At 34.5% G+C, this 14,478-nt stretch overlaps 1 pseudogene; it reads right to left on the bottom strand.

Moving 5' to 3' along the window:
• Nucleotides 1-10,730: 10,730 nt before the first annotated feature.
• LOC149201179 (jasmonate-induced oxygenase 2 pseudogene) lies at nt 10,731-13,190 on the bottom strand (annotated as a pseudogene).
• Nucleotides 13,191-14,478: the final 1,288 nt, after the last annotated feature.

Genomic DNA, 14,478 nt, shown 5'->3' with positions numbered 1-14,478 from the left:
TACAAACTGGAAATGGAAATCCAACCATTAGTTACAGGTGCAGTGTTACAGAAATGACAAATGGCTTGGGTGACTGCTCGCCTTCCTTTGCCACTTGGATAGGAGCCCACCTTTAGTGAAAATACTTCTTAAACATTGCCTTAGTTTCCAAGAAAAATATAGTGTAAATGAGTGGGCCCACTTGGAGAAAGTCGTGAATCAAAATGTCGTAGAGCGGAAGTGATTTTGGCCTTTAGGTCCCTGTGCACCGCGCCAAAAGCTATATGCTCTGCGCCACATTGGAGGCGATTTTGAGGTACCTGTTGGAGTCAAAAGTGTGCCCAAGTGTGCTTGTTGGAAATCCCTGCTTCTCTACTTTCCAACCCAAGTGGAATTTCTGAATTTGGTGCTCATTTGCCCCTCAAAAACTTCATTCTCCCAAGACTGCTTCGTGTGTGTCAAAATATGGGCAGAGAGGTCATTTTTTGAGTGTTTTTTACCTCCTGGGGACTCAAAAATTGCCCAAAACTCTTGTCCATGCACCAGAAATCATGATTTTTCATGTTGAATCCAAAAATGCAAACCATTTGTGATTTGGAGCTCCCAATCCACTAGCGCGGCGCACAGGGAGAAAAACCCTATTTTTTGCACAAAAATTTCCAAAAGCACCAAAAATGCCCCAAATTTCTTGAAATTTGGGCTGGAGCTTCCTTATCAAGTGTTATGCTGGGCCAAATAGGCTTCGACCAATATCTGAAGTCAATCGAGCTCCATTTTCCTCTTTTGCTTCTTGATTTCCTTCCTCAATTTTGCTTTCAAATTCCTAATTCGGGCCTTGAACACTTTGTTTCGCGCCATGTAGTGGAAATCCATGTGTCTCAGCAATGCATGGTCCTTGTCAGCCTTGTCCAGCAGCCTCTCCAAGTGCATGTTAACTCTCTCGAGATTGGCCTCCCAATCCTCATTAATCTCTTGCTCCAATGACGTGAGCTCAACTCTTCTCCTTTGTGCAGCTTGGCGATGCTCACGAATGTTTTGTAGCTCCATGATCGCTTATTGATCCTCCAGCTGTTTGTTCCTCTACTCTAGATATTTCATGTTCCATTTGGCTCTTTCCAAATCAAGGGACAAGGCTTGAATCTCTGCTTGCTGCTCCTGGATGATCTCTTTAAGTTGTGCACTTGTCGGTTCTGTAGTTGTATCATCATCATGAGGGAGAACGAATTCAGTCTCTCGTTCACCTGATGCCTCACCTGAAGGCCCCTCATCCTGCATTGGCTCCTTGCCTTTGTCCTATTCCTAAGATGCTGATGGAGGAAGCGAGGCCCCTTCCACCCCGGGTGGAGATAACACTCGCTTTGCTACTGCAAACAAATGTCTGGTGCCTTTCTGATATGTGATGAAAACCAGCACATAGCAGTCTCATGGCGCTCATACCAACGAGAAGGTTCACCCTCATTCTTAACCTCTGATAATACCTGTGAAGTGCTGAAGAGGTCAAGGGAGATGAAATCATCCCATGTAATGCGCTGCAATCCCAGCTAATGAACCACCAAAATCTTAATAAGAGCAAAGTGATAAACACAGTTATGTTGCTGCTGAGGGGTCTTGTGCTGCATGAAGGTGTTCATCCTCTCTATGTTCCTGCAAATGAAATATGGGATGTTCATCATCTATACCCTGGTAAAGTGAATGAGCAACCTGATGTGATAGGCATATAGACAAGAGAACCTCCCCTCACAGCTGAAGTACTTCATGATCAACTTCAAGAGTGGAGCATATTCATCTTTCAAATATCGGAATGGAAAGACTCTTGTGAGCTGCCTCAAGAAAGTGGCCTTAATGTAAGGCTCATAATGTTGTCGATCAACCTTTTGTTTCTTGTGTCATGGTTCTCCAACATTTGGTATGTCGGCTGCTAATGAGACAGTTTCAGGTGTCAGTGTGAAGGTGACACCGGCCAAGATAGAGTGATCTCCATGTAGGTGAACCACAAAAACACGAGCCAACTCATGATGAACTCGAACATTAGCCACTATTTGACAAAACTCAAAACACGACAGATGCTGGAAACATGACATAGCAAGAGGGCATGCCTACAATTCTGTGAGGATGGTTGGCTCATCCCTAACATGTTTTCCACTTTTATGATGTCTCTGGGGAGCCTGTTCTTCTGAGGATGAATCACTTTGAGTTTCCACCTCGTACTCTGATGAATGCTCAGATGCCATGGCTGTTGTATATGGACTGTGCTTGGACTGCCCTTTGATGATGGTAGTGAAACTATGTGTTGTTATGAACTCTGCCACCAAGGGGAACAATTCTAAAAGGGAATGTTAGGAAGGGGATTAATATGATGGTATTAGGGATTATGGGGAGAAGTTTTTTTTTAGGGACATGTAGGAGGGTTTGGGGATTTTATAAGGAAGGGTTTTGGGGTTTTATATTGACAAATAAGTGGAGGGGATAGGGAATAGAGGTTTAATATTGTTTTAGGGTAGGAAAAGATGGGAAAAATGGAATAGGGGGAAAGGGAAAAATGGAAAGAAGGGGGAAAATGAAAGGGAGGAGGAACCTTGGCCTCAAAACAACAAATTTGCAACCCTAAAAGCAATGGCTTTGATGATTCCAAGAGGTAGGGTTTAGGCGTTTTTATTGCAACTATACACGGCCATAAACCATCATCATATCCACAAAATTTGATGATCATGCAAGATGTAGACCCTACCTGTCAATTTGAAGGGTTTCAAAGTGATTTGTTGCAAGTTTGGCACGATTTTGGGCCTTTGTGGGTGTGCGCCGCGCAGCAAACCCAATGCACCACACACTGTGTGCACCACGCCCATGTAGTTTCACAATTGTGGGGTCGCGCCCAGTGCGCAACGCTCTCTATGTGCGTCGTGCCCCTCTATGTGTGCGCTGTGCTCTGGAAAACACCTCCAACCTCTCCTAAAATGCGTGCTAACTCTTCACAATGACTTTGCAATGCCTTCTCTATAACCTTGGTATGCATAATGACTTTTTTCTTGTGGGAATCTCATATAAAGTCTTTGGAGTCATGGCTTTAATTTTTGTTTCTTAAAAACCCCCTTTGATAATGTTTTATTTTGGCACTTTTTCCTGATTTAATTCAACTCTATATTTCACTTTTCCTTTTGAATTTTTAGCTAAAATGATGCAATTTTTGGCACTTTTTGCAGGGGTTGTTGACATGGCATTTGGCCAAGGAAACCATGACTGCGCCTGAAGAGATCAACCAGAAAATTTTCTGAAAATTATCACAAATGACACACTATTTGACTTTTCTTCAAAACATAGTTTTGAAGAACAGTCGTAATCTGTCAACATGACGATGAAATTCTTTAAATCATAACTTTGTAAGGGCCTCCATCTGGCCTGCATGGCTTTATTGGACATGTTTGAAGACCAATTTATCTGATCCCTAGACCTAATGAGTGAAAATGAATATGGTCTATTAAAAGATCAAACATTGACTGTCATGGACTTTAGTGAACATTGATGAAAAGACCTAAGCCAGCAGGTGCCAGACATGAGGGGAAATGACTGACATGACCTTTCCGATAGATTATGGCATGCCCCTAGCAGAATGTAGTTGAGTGAATGGAGCGAGACACCTAAAAATGAAATGCAGAAAGAGTTTTGATCTCTGACGGAGGACTAACAAGATCGACTCTAACACGCTGGTTGCTATAAACACAGTTAACACATGTTTCATCAAATTTGGAATTAAATAGTGGGTTTAGAATTTTAAAATAACTAAAAAACTCAATTCTAGTGATGTCATTGCAATAATTTTTTTCCAATTTTAATGAAATATGTGTTAGTTGCATATACATGCAAGTTTCATTAACAGAAGTAGCGTATATAAATCTGTTTATGGAAATGAAATAATGTTAAATTGCTAATATTGATTCACCTGCCCCCCCCCCCCCCCTCTCAGTATTATTTCCAACATTTTTTACGGCTCTTGAGTCTACACTTGCTTCTATAGCATAGTCTCTTTGAAGTGTGTAATCATCTATGGCATTTGGGCTATTCAAGTAAAGATTTTCAAATCATTGGCCTGTTCCTTACGCACAACTTAATCGTGTACATGGCATTATTACAACTCTTTTTGCATGACCACTTTAGTCCAATGGAAATATTAGAGTTCCTAGTATGATTGCCCTAGTAGCTTTATAAATTGTTTCATTACTCAAGTTGTAGTTTTTAGTAGTTTTTAGTTTTCATCTATCTAGTTTATATGGAAAGCATTTAGGGTAGACTATATCCACCATCTTCAAGAAAATATAACAAGGATTGGCCATTGGAAATGATTGCAGAATGCCTAGCTTTTCCATAGAACATAAACAGTCAGAGGCATAGCCCCCCACCCTTATTTTCAAATTCAATTACTCTTGTTATCTATATTCCATTTTTCGCCATATGATGTAATCACAAAAAGAGCTTGTCTTGTGAATATTCGTATGTTTCTTAACAATAATTCTTATGATGTGTGACTGGGGCTTTGCACTCAATGGATAAACAAGGGAAAAATTTTGAGATTAAAAAGGCTATGTTATTATTATACAAGTGATGCTTGATTGTTGTTTATCTACATTTCCACAATCAACATCGTTTTACACATTTACAAATATTTCCAAATTATGTGTCTCACATAAAAATACCCCAGCATTCCTTTTTTTTAAATGTAGCTATAATATCTTGAGAATTTTAAATTATAGCTAATGAATCCAAAACTTGCATTTTGTCTAGATCATAAAATTTTCACAAGCCCACTACCCATTGAAATTTGAAGGTTAAAATAGCCAGAAAATTACGACGATCCTTATCTACATTTTTACCTTAACTTGCTAGTCAGTATTAGGGGTTGTGGGAATTGAACTGGTTTCAAGGCTTATTTACCTTATTACACATAATTAATATTAATAGAGGTCATTGGATTTAAATGTGTTTCAAATATGGTACAAAATAATGTTAAAATAATATAACACACAAGTGGATATCGAAAACTTAAAATTACTATTCTTTTATTATTATAATTATCTATAGGAATATTTTCATTCTGAGTACTCCACTTTAGAAGAAATTTTTGTTAGCTCTTGGAGTTCCCCATGATTCCATGGCATGAAATTCTAAAAGTATACAAAATTTTAACTCCTAGGAGTACATGCGAAGTTGTGTAAAGTAGAAGCATTAAAAGTTTTGATATGTATATGAATGTACTTTTAACTCAAAATCCTTTGTAGTTTGAATATGATGTTTCGCTTCATATCACAATTATCAAGAACAATGATTAGCATTATTTTTATAAAATTGTTAAATTTTGACTCTTCCAAAATTGGCAATATATATGTAAGGAAATGTCATGACTATATATATATATATATATATATAGATAGATAGATAGATAGATAGATAGATAAAAGTTTGACCTATAAAAAATTAGAAAGGTACATTAGTTTGGTAGAATATTAAATGATACAAATCAATGTGAAAATTGTTGTGTTAAGTAGGCATGCAATGAACATGTTTTGGGATAGTTGGAAGTTTTCCCCAAAATTGTAGGTGAAGGATTTCTTTTAAACGAGAATCAATATTTGTATTATATACAAAAATTGTGCCCAGTCATAGAGATATGCGAGGATTATATATTTTATCATATAGTTGGGGTTTCTTATGATATATATATCAGTTACAAAAAATTTATTGTTCCATATACTTTTACATGAATTCATGGTAAAAAGTATAAAATTGATAAAACATGCCTAAAATGAAACAAAATTTACATCCTTGTATAGATTGCCTAGAAATCTATGGAAATTTATTAAGGTCTAGGAGCAGATCAACCTCATGCCCACTCCAAGCAATGGTCTTAATGGAGTTATCATCCATAGATTATAGTTGATATTGCAAGACAACGATTTTCTACCTCGATGCTTCTAGTTCATCCATGTATCATGCATTCATGCCTTGGAGATTAACATGTTAATTAAGAATAAAGAATTTTGTCTCCCACTATTGACATTAACATAGAGCTATGATCTATGAGAATTATATCCATAGCAAGGAGTTCAATTGAGCTATTAGAAGATTAATTTATACCCTACTTCGGTATAAATTTAGCCTTTATTTGCCACTAATCTTCTCATCCATTTTCTTTCTGCTTGTCCAATTCCATTGACTTACCTTGGAAACTCTCATCCCATGTTTAATGTCATTTCTTTTCCTTGTCACCTTCCTTGTGCCCCCACCTTAAAACCAAATCCTCCCTACTTCATTCAAATCTTCACCACCTCAAAACCATAGGTAGTAATCACTATCGGCATTGATTTCCGCCAAGAAAACACAACAAGACATCAAAGAATAATAGTTTCTCATACCATTGATAGAAAATTCCAAGCTTCAACAATGGAGAGTCCCTTTCAATCGAGACACTTGGTGAGATTGTATAATATATGAATAGATGGGAAGCCACAAAAAAATATTGAAATAATTCCCTTGAGTAATGAGTGAACCAGAGGAGATGCTCAAAGGGTATTTCCCTAAAGGAGACAAATTGCCAAGCAACCATCCGTAGCAAATGTAGAGAAAAGTGGAAATTTTACTTACATAGATCTTTAGAAGGGGGAAGGTTACCAAGCAAGGAGACGAAATTACCTAATTTACCAAGCCATCCCAAATTCTCATAGCCCTCTCTTAAATTTACTAGAATAATCACTTCCATCACCGATAACTTACAGGATCCTTGTCAATTGAACATTGAAATATCTATCACAATTACCCACATGCGCAATCAATGATGGATCATTTGAGAATCATAACGACCATCCCTTTGTGATATTTTGTTTGATTGAATGGACGCATCATATTAGAGCTTTAAATCACATATGCAGGAGGAAGAGTGTATTAGAATACAGAAAGGTAGTAGTCAAGGTTCATGCATGATGCCATGAGGGTAGCCTACTCAACTCATGTTGAGGGATGTTCCTTGTCTTTCACAATCATACCTATTTTCACAGTGATTGTATAATTTTTGTATTTTTGTTTTTAAATAATTGTGTAAACTCCTTCGAGTAAGTACAACAAAATTCAAGATGTATTCATTACTTAATGCATGTTGAATTCTACCATCCTTACCCGAAGAACCAAACACTCCAAAATTTATAGAAAACTAACAACAGAAACTTTGCAGGTGTACTGACAAACCTATAAAATTTCATAGTTAGTTTTGCAATTAGACCTAGAATTTCAAATTTGTTTTGCTTATTAAGTTAAATTTTGATGACGATTATTTATTTTTTGTGCTGATCATTTTAAGTTCTATGTAAATGTATAAGTGTCAATTTGTTTTCTTTTTTATATACAAGTTTATATAACATCCAATAATTTTAATAAAATAATTCTAATTAAGTGAAACATTTCCATTTTGGTTGTGGATTCACCATGACAATAATTTTCATTAAGATGTGACATTATATGTATCGCATTAATTTCCAATAATTTTCTTATAACATACCTGGGAAGCTCACATCCCATTAAGTTAATAGTTGACATTGTTAGGGTGCATGGATTCTGATATGAAATTTTGCGAATCCATTCACCTATAAAAAAAAATACTATGTTTTCTTGAGAGATTTACTTTATCCAATGAAATATTTCAACTTCAAACACATATATATATATCATATTCTACTCCACACTCGAATTAAAGTGCATCGATTCTCCTAAACATGCCACATCAGCAAAGTTTATTACAATGATTGTAACAAACTTATAACTAATTTTGTTGTACTATGCCTCTAACACTTATACTCATTAACATGTGTAACTTCTTATGTTACTTAAATTAACATTAAATCATCCAACACAACTATAATACCCAACATCAAATCAACTCACATCATCGAATATAAATATCACAATACAATGTCACATATATATAGACATCACACTAACACTTCACATGACATTAAACAAGTGACAACATGTATGCAAAACTTCTTCTTTATAGAAGTTTTGAATTCATGTACACTAGAATTTGCCCCCAACATAATATCGGATTACATAACACAAAACCATAACACAAGCCCCTTCACTCGCCATCTATTTGTATGGCACAAAAATTTTGTTGTACATGAATTCAAGACACATTTAAGGAAGAAGTTTTGCGCACATGTAGTATCATTTATTTACTGTGAAGTAAAATGTCATTATGTTCCGTTTATATATATTGTCTTATTGTATTGGGGCATTATATTGAATGTTGATGTGATATTGGGAATTATCCTTGTGTTTGAGGTTTGAATGTAAATTTTGCCAACACAAGAAGTCACACAATCTAAGTGTGCTAGAGGTGTAATCTAAAAGTAGTATTCATAAGTTACTTAGGTTGATTGCAATAAAATTGTTGGTGCCAAAACATTTAGTAACATAATTTTAATTAAGTGAAACATTTTCATTTTGATTGTGGATTTACCATGACAATAACTTTCATTAACGTGTGACCTTATATGTATCTCATTGATTTTCCTGCAACATATGTTTTCATTTACATATGAGCTTATATGTATCACATATACAGGCAGCTCACATCCAATAAACTTAATACTTGACATTTTTAGGATGCATGGAATCTGATATGAAATTTCAGGAATCCATTCACCTATAAAAATACTATGTATTTTTTGAGAGATTTATTTTACCCAATGAATTTTTTCGACTTAAAAAACTCCCTGTTATGTATATGAGAATTTATTTTATCTCATGAAAATTTTCAACTTCAAACTCCCTGTTTTTGTTAGATGTGCGACATCAACAAGGTTCAAACTCCTATATATATATATATATATATATATATATATATATATATATATATATATATATCAAAAGTGCATCGTTTCGGTTAGATGTGCGACATCAACAAGGTTTATTGCAATGATTGTTGACAAACTTATAACTACTATTCTTGAACTATGCCTCTAACACTTATTACCGTGTGTGACTTCTTCTTTTACTAAAATTAACACTAAATAATCAAACACAACTATAATACCCAACAGCAAATCTACTCACATCATCCAATATAAATATCACAATACAATGTCATATCACAATATAACACCTCACGTCACATTAAACAAGTGACAACACATGTATGCAAAACATCTTCTTTATAGAAGTTTTGAATGATGCACACTAGAATTCGCCGCAACCTAATCTCAGATTACATACAACAAAAGCATAACACAAGCCCTTTCACTCATCATTTATTTATATTGCACAAAACTTTTGTTGTACATGAATTCAAGACATACTTAATGAAGAAGTTTTATGCACATGTATTGTCATTTATTTAATATGAAGTGTAATTATGTTACATTTATATATAGAGTCTTGTTGTATTGTGGCATTTATATTGAATGTTGATGTGATATTGGGAATTGTTTTTGTGTTTGATGATTGAGTGTTAGTTCTATTAACGTAAGAAGTTACACAATCTAAGTATAAGTGTTAGAGGTGGTCCAAAAGTAGTACTAATAAGTTAGTCAAAGTCATTGTAATAAAAATCGTTGGTGCTAGACCGGGCACAACTTAACTCGAGTTTGAAATGTAAAATTTACATAATTATATTATTACAATGTTACATAAATTTTGCATATAGGGATTTTACATTCATATTCCAAATTAAAATACACTTAAATTATATTGAAAATATTGTTGCAAATAACAACAAAGTAAAATATACCTACAATCATATTTATGAATCATTCTTTAGTTTGTTAGGTCATAGACGGGAATCGAGCCCAAGTAAATGGGAGAATAAAAATATTTTTTTATGAACACTCGAATTGCGTCTAAGTTACAATTATATAAACTAAATTTAAAACGTAAATTAATTTCTTTATTTCGCATATTCAAAATTAATAAAACTCACCAATTTCACTCTAACATAAATTTGTATTCTTACAATTTTTCATTTACACGAAACTGTCACAACTGCAGACGTGGAATCATTTCTTCGGAGAATATAAAATGTATCAGGACATCATTTTGGTCTTATTTTTGGTCTTGGTGAATATATTGAATTATAACGAAAGATTGCACATCCATTTTTTTTGGTTATTTGAGAAAACAGTGAATAGATGATCGATAAAATAATATATTATGAAAAGCTAATCCGGTCATTTCAAAGGATTTGTTTACTTTGATTTTTCAGCCAAACATAGTACAAAGTTCATTGAAAAGAATATTGACAGTCAGAATTGGTAGTGGAATACATATAATTTTGTAAAATTAATGTTAAGGATGGTAGAAAGACATATACGACTAGTTTTTTTTTATTAGTTGATTTTAGAATATTTAATGGATTTTAAAATATTATAAAAATATCAACATAAGTGAATACTCATAATTTTTCTAAATATGGAGTTGAAAATATTTCTAAAATAAAGTTCACAACACCAAAATTAAACTCGTTGAAATCAAAAACCTGCGGTATGATAACAGAACGTCACCAAAACATGGAACCAAAGTTTGCAAACATCGAACTTTGATTAATCAACGAACAGAAATACATTGAAAAGGAAATGCTGCATGACATAAGGGTTACCTAAAAGAATAATTACAACGAGAAAGGATAATAAGTCTTATTATAAAAGATACATAACTAGCTACACGTTTCACTGTATACGGGATGTGAAATATCTGACTGGGGGCATTGAAGTACATTATACTACGTTCCTCTCAATCTGCTTACAGGTAGTAGTCGAATTAAGATACACCTTTCCTTTGGTACCACCCGTTCTTATAAACTTTCTATATTCATTAAATGTCATTGTTCTATACAAGGGAGGGTTGCAGTCGTTGATCAGCTCCTGAATAGGTCCCACATTTCTGTCTCCACAAGGGTTGCAAAAACCAGCGATGGACATTCGTGCTCTGCTTTCGTTGACAACAACTCTATGTTCAACGCTCTTGTACATGCCATTTGTAAATATCTGCAGCAGCATAAACGAATCATTGGTATCAAAAACTTATCCCAATTTCCATGAATCTTTTATAATATTGTGCTTCACTCAGAAGAAAATTGAATTTTTTGATTGGCAGTTCTTAAAGTCTGATATCGGAAATGTAGTAATATTAGACAATTTTTGTTTGTTAATAGTTTAATTAAAAAAATATCTAATTTATAGTTTTATATAAGTATGGGAGGTATTCGATTCATATATATATAAATATTTATGGAGTAACTACAGTAGGTATATTTTCATAAATTTTAGAAATCAGATTTTAAAAAATTCCTCCTTATTCTTATTATAAGAAGTAGGCTTAGAGCAATGGTTATAAGTTGTTTTGTTAAAACATTTAATGGTGTAAATGTCACTAGTTTAAAATTTACTGGACAAAAATCAAAACATTGTAAAGGGTGTGGCACAGGCATATTATCTAACAAATATATATACCTGACTCCACTGCACCTTAAGAAATATAAATTATCAGATCACTAGAACACCTAGAAAAAGAAAGACATCTAAGAAACGAAATAACTTAACTCCTCTTACCTGAAGGGACAAACTTAGCTTCATATATAAGCAAATTATTTTATGGTCAAACAAGTGAAACCAAAAATTTCTTATCATGCCATGAACGGTGATTAACTTGAAAAATAAAAAAAAAATATCTTCTACTACCATAAACCGTGATTAACTATAAACCGTGATTAACTATAGAATTCAATTGTAGAAAATAAAAACCATTTACAAGACACTCGACTTCGTACAAACAAAGGTGATCATTCCCCTCGAACATTGAAACTGCCCACAACCTCCACCTAATTCCTAATTCGGAAAAAATCTATGCTACATAAACTCTCTTCCTTTCACAGTGAAGAACTTATCAATGATATCGTACTTGTACTCACATTAAATATTACCACCAAATTCGAAATATTTATCGCGTTATTTATATTCATGATATATTTAAGGTTCATAATATATGGTTTCACACTCAAAAAAAAATACTTAAAAGATAATACATTTTTTTTCTAATTTCTTTATTCATAAAAATAAAGTGATGAAAACATGCGAATCAGTTCGACGACGCAAACAGTACACTGCCTAATCTAATTCACATCCCAGACCTACAAAAAGATAAGATCTTATTGAATTATCATTACGATATAGTGTTTTCATAATCTGACCTGCATTTGGTCGCCTAGGTTTACTACAAAAGCGTCGGGGATCGGCTTCACAGGAACCCAGCAGTCATCCTTTCGGACTTGAAGCCCGGGATTTACATCATCTTGAAGTAAGAATGTTATGCCTCCTGGATCGGAGTGGGATGACAAACCCAAAGTCAGGTCTGGCTCTGGACATGCTGGATAATAATTTATTCGGATACACATGCCCATATCTTCCTTTCCTCCAAATGCTTCCTTCAGATAATCCGAATGAAGACCGAGGTTGACAGAAAATACAGACAGCAGCTTCAGGCAAAGATCTACCACATTTATGCAGTATTCTTTCATCTCATTCCTGCATTAACAACTCCATGATATACTCGTATGTCATTCCGAAGAAAAACAATATATATTTTGCAGTTAGATATAATCGTAGATAGAGATTTAGAACTAGTTATAATTACCTGTAGTTCTCTGGTTTGGAAGGCCATTTACTTTCATTTCTGATACTGGGTGGCAGGAAATGGTGAAAATAATAATCTCCCCAATCAAGAACAGCTCCTTTCTGAACTCCAAGTCGACTTCCATATCCTTCATATGTAATAGGATCGTTAGCATACTTCTGCTTCTCCTGTAGCGGCATGTTAAAAAATTCTCTACCGACGTTCATAGCAGCCGTGAGAAGTTGAGAAGCGATTCCATGGTTAATCACTTGGAAGAATCCCCACTCTCTGCATGCATCTGAGATTGCCTTCATCGTTTCGCGGCGGCGATCATCGTTCAACCCAGACATATCGATAACTGGAATCTGCTCGTCAAACGGGACTATGATCCCCGCCTGGGGCCTTTCAGGTTCTGGTTTTATATAAGCGCTAGGTAAAGATTTAATCCCACTTTCAGCTATAACCTGAACTCTCTGAACCGGTTCAGGCCACCCCAGCCTCTCTTTTATGAGAGCTTTTGAAGAACCATTTCCGAAATCTGTGGATTTTTCAGTGTCTAAAGCCATGCCGAAACTAAAAATCAACTGACCTTTCACAATATTTGATACTGAGAGAGCGAACGAACCTTACGGCCTTCACCAATCTTTCTACGAGCTCTTTACAGAGAGGGATTCGTTCAAAAGATTTCTATTAATGCTTTAGAACCTTAGTGAGTTCTTGTTTCCCGATCTAAGTTTTATATTCGTGACCTCTCTTATACCCTTCATAACCTAACCACTTTGGGTCGGGTCTTCGCTATCACTGGAGTGTCAAGTTTACCACTCTTTAAGAGTCGGCGAGCCCTGGTGTTACCCTTGTTTTCGGGAATTGTAAAGCTGATTGGAAATGTTATCGCTCCGTTTTCGACGGTTGTACACCACGTTGGACACAGTGATCAAATTTGAAGGGCAGGTCTTAATTTCATTTAGAAGGGCACACATCTAGGTCGCACTTCTATAATGAAAAGCATAAAATAAAAAAGCAATTCAATTGACAATAGTAAATTATTTTCAAATTTCTTTTTATTTTTTCACAAACAAAAAGATACCACTACGTCAAAGGCTGCATTAGTAAATGAATTACTCTTATTGATATATTGTGAAAATTTTATATAATATTTCTGAGTGAAAGGAGATGAATAAACTAATGGGCATATATCAAACTATGAATTGAACTAAATTCCGTCTCATTATATTGTTACAATCTCAATTTATTGGAACAGATTGAAATCACCCCTATTCAGAGATTATGCGAGATGCACGATATAGTCATTGTAAATGGCCAGTTACCAGGACCAACTATTTTTTAAGCAACGGGGACCCACTATTCACTAGTTTGTCTCTGCTCTCATTTTTTGGACATCCCTTAATTGGAATATGGTGATTCAATCTTTGGTGAAGTTAATTTAATTCAAATTCACCGGGCAGATTTTTGGAGATTCAATTTCTTATATTAATTGCACATTTCTAAAATATTTTATTTAATTCAAATTTACTATTTACCACTATTACAGATTCCTAGAATATCCACTTCAATTAAAATCTACCATCTATTAACTTATATGCATTACAGATTCATGGAATATGAGATTCAATTCAAATCTACCATCTCTTAAAATCGCAGATATTTATAGTAAAAATGAATCTAGCCATTTGGGAAGTCCCTATTGCCTTTGATATGTGCAATCTTAGATTATGCATAAATAAGTCTTGCGTATAATTTCAATGAACAAAAATAATTTCAGCAAACAAGAATACTTTATGCTGTATATCCCTTGAAATCGACTTCTTAACCTCTTAGTATTTTAAACTTGTG

This window comes from Pinus tabuliformis, chromosome 2_1 (genome assembly GCF_031772625.1).
Source record: "Pinus tabuliformis cultivar Carrire ecotype Pingquan chromosome 2_1, CPIR1, whole genome shotgun sequence".
In the NCBI taxonomy this organism is placed as follows: domain Eukaryota; kingdom Viridiplantae; phylum Streptophyta; class Pinopsida; order Pinales; family Pinaceae; genus Pinus; species Pinus tabuliformis.
The sequence above is the reverse complement of the archived record's forward strand: the minus strand, read 5'-3'. Positions and strand labels throughout refer to the sequence as shown.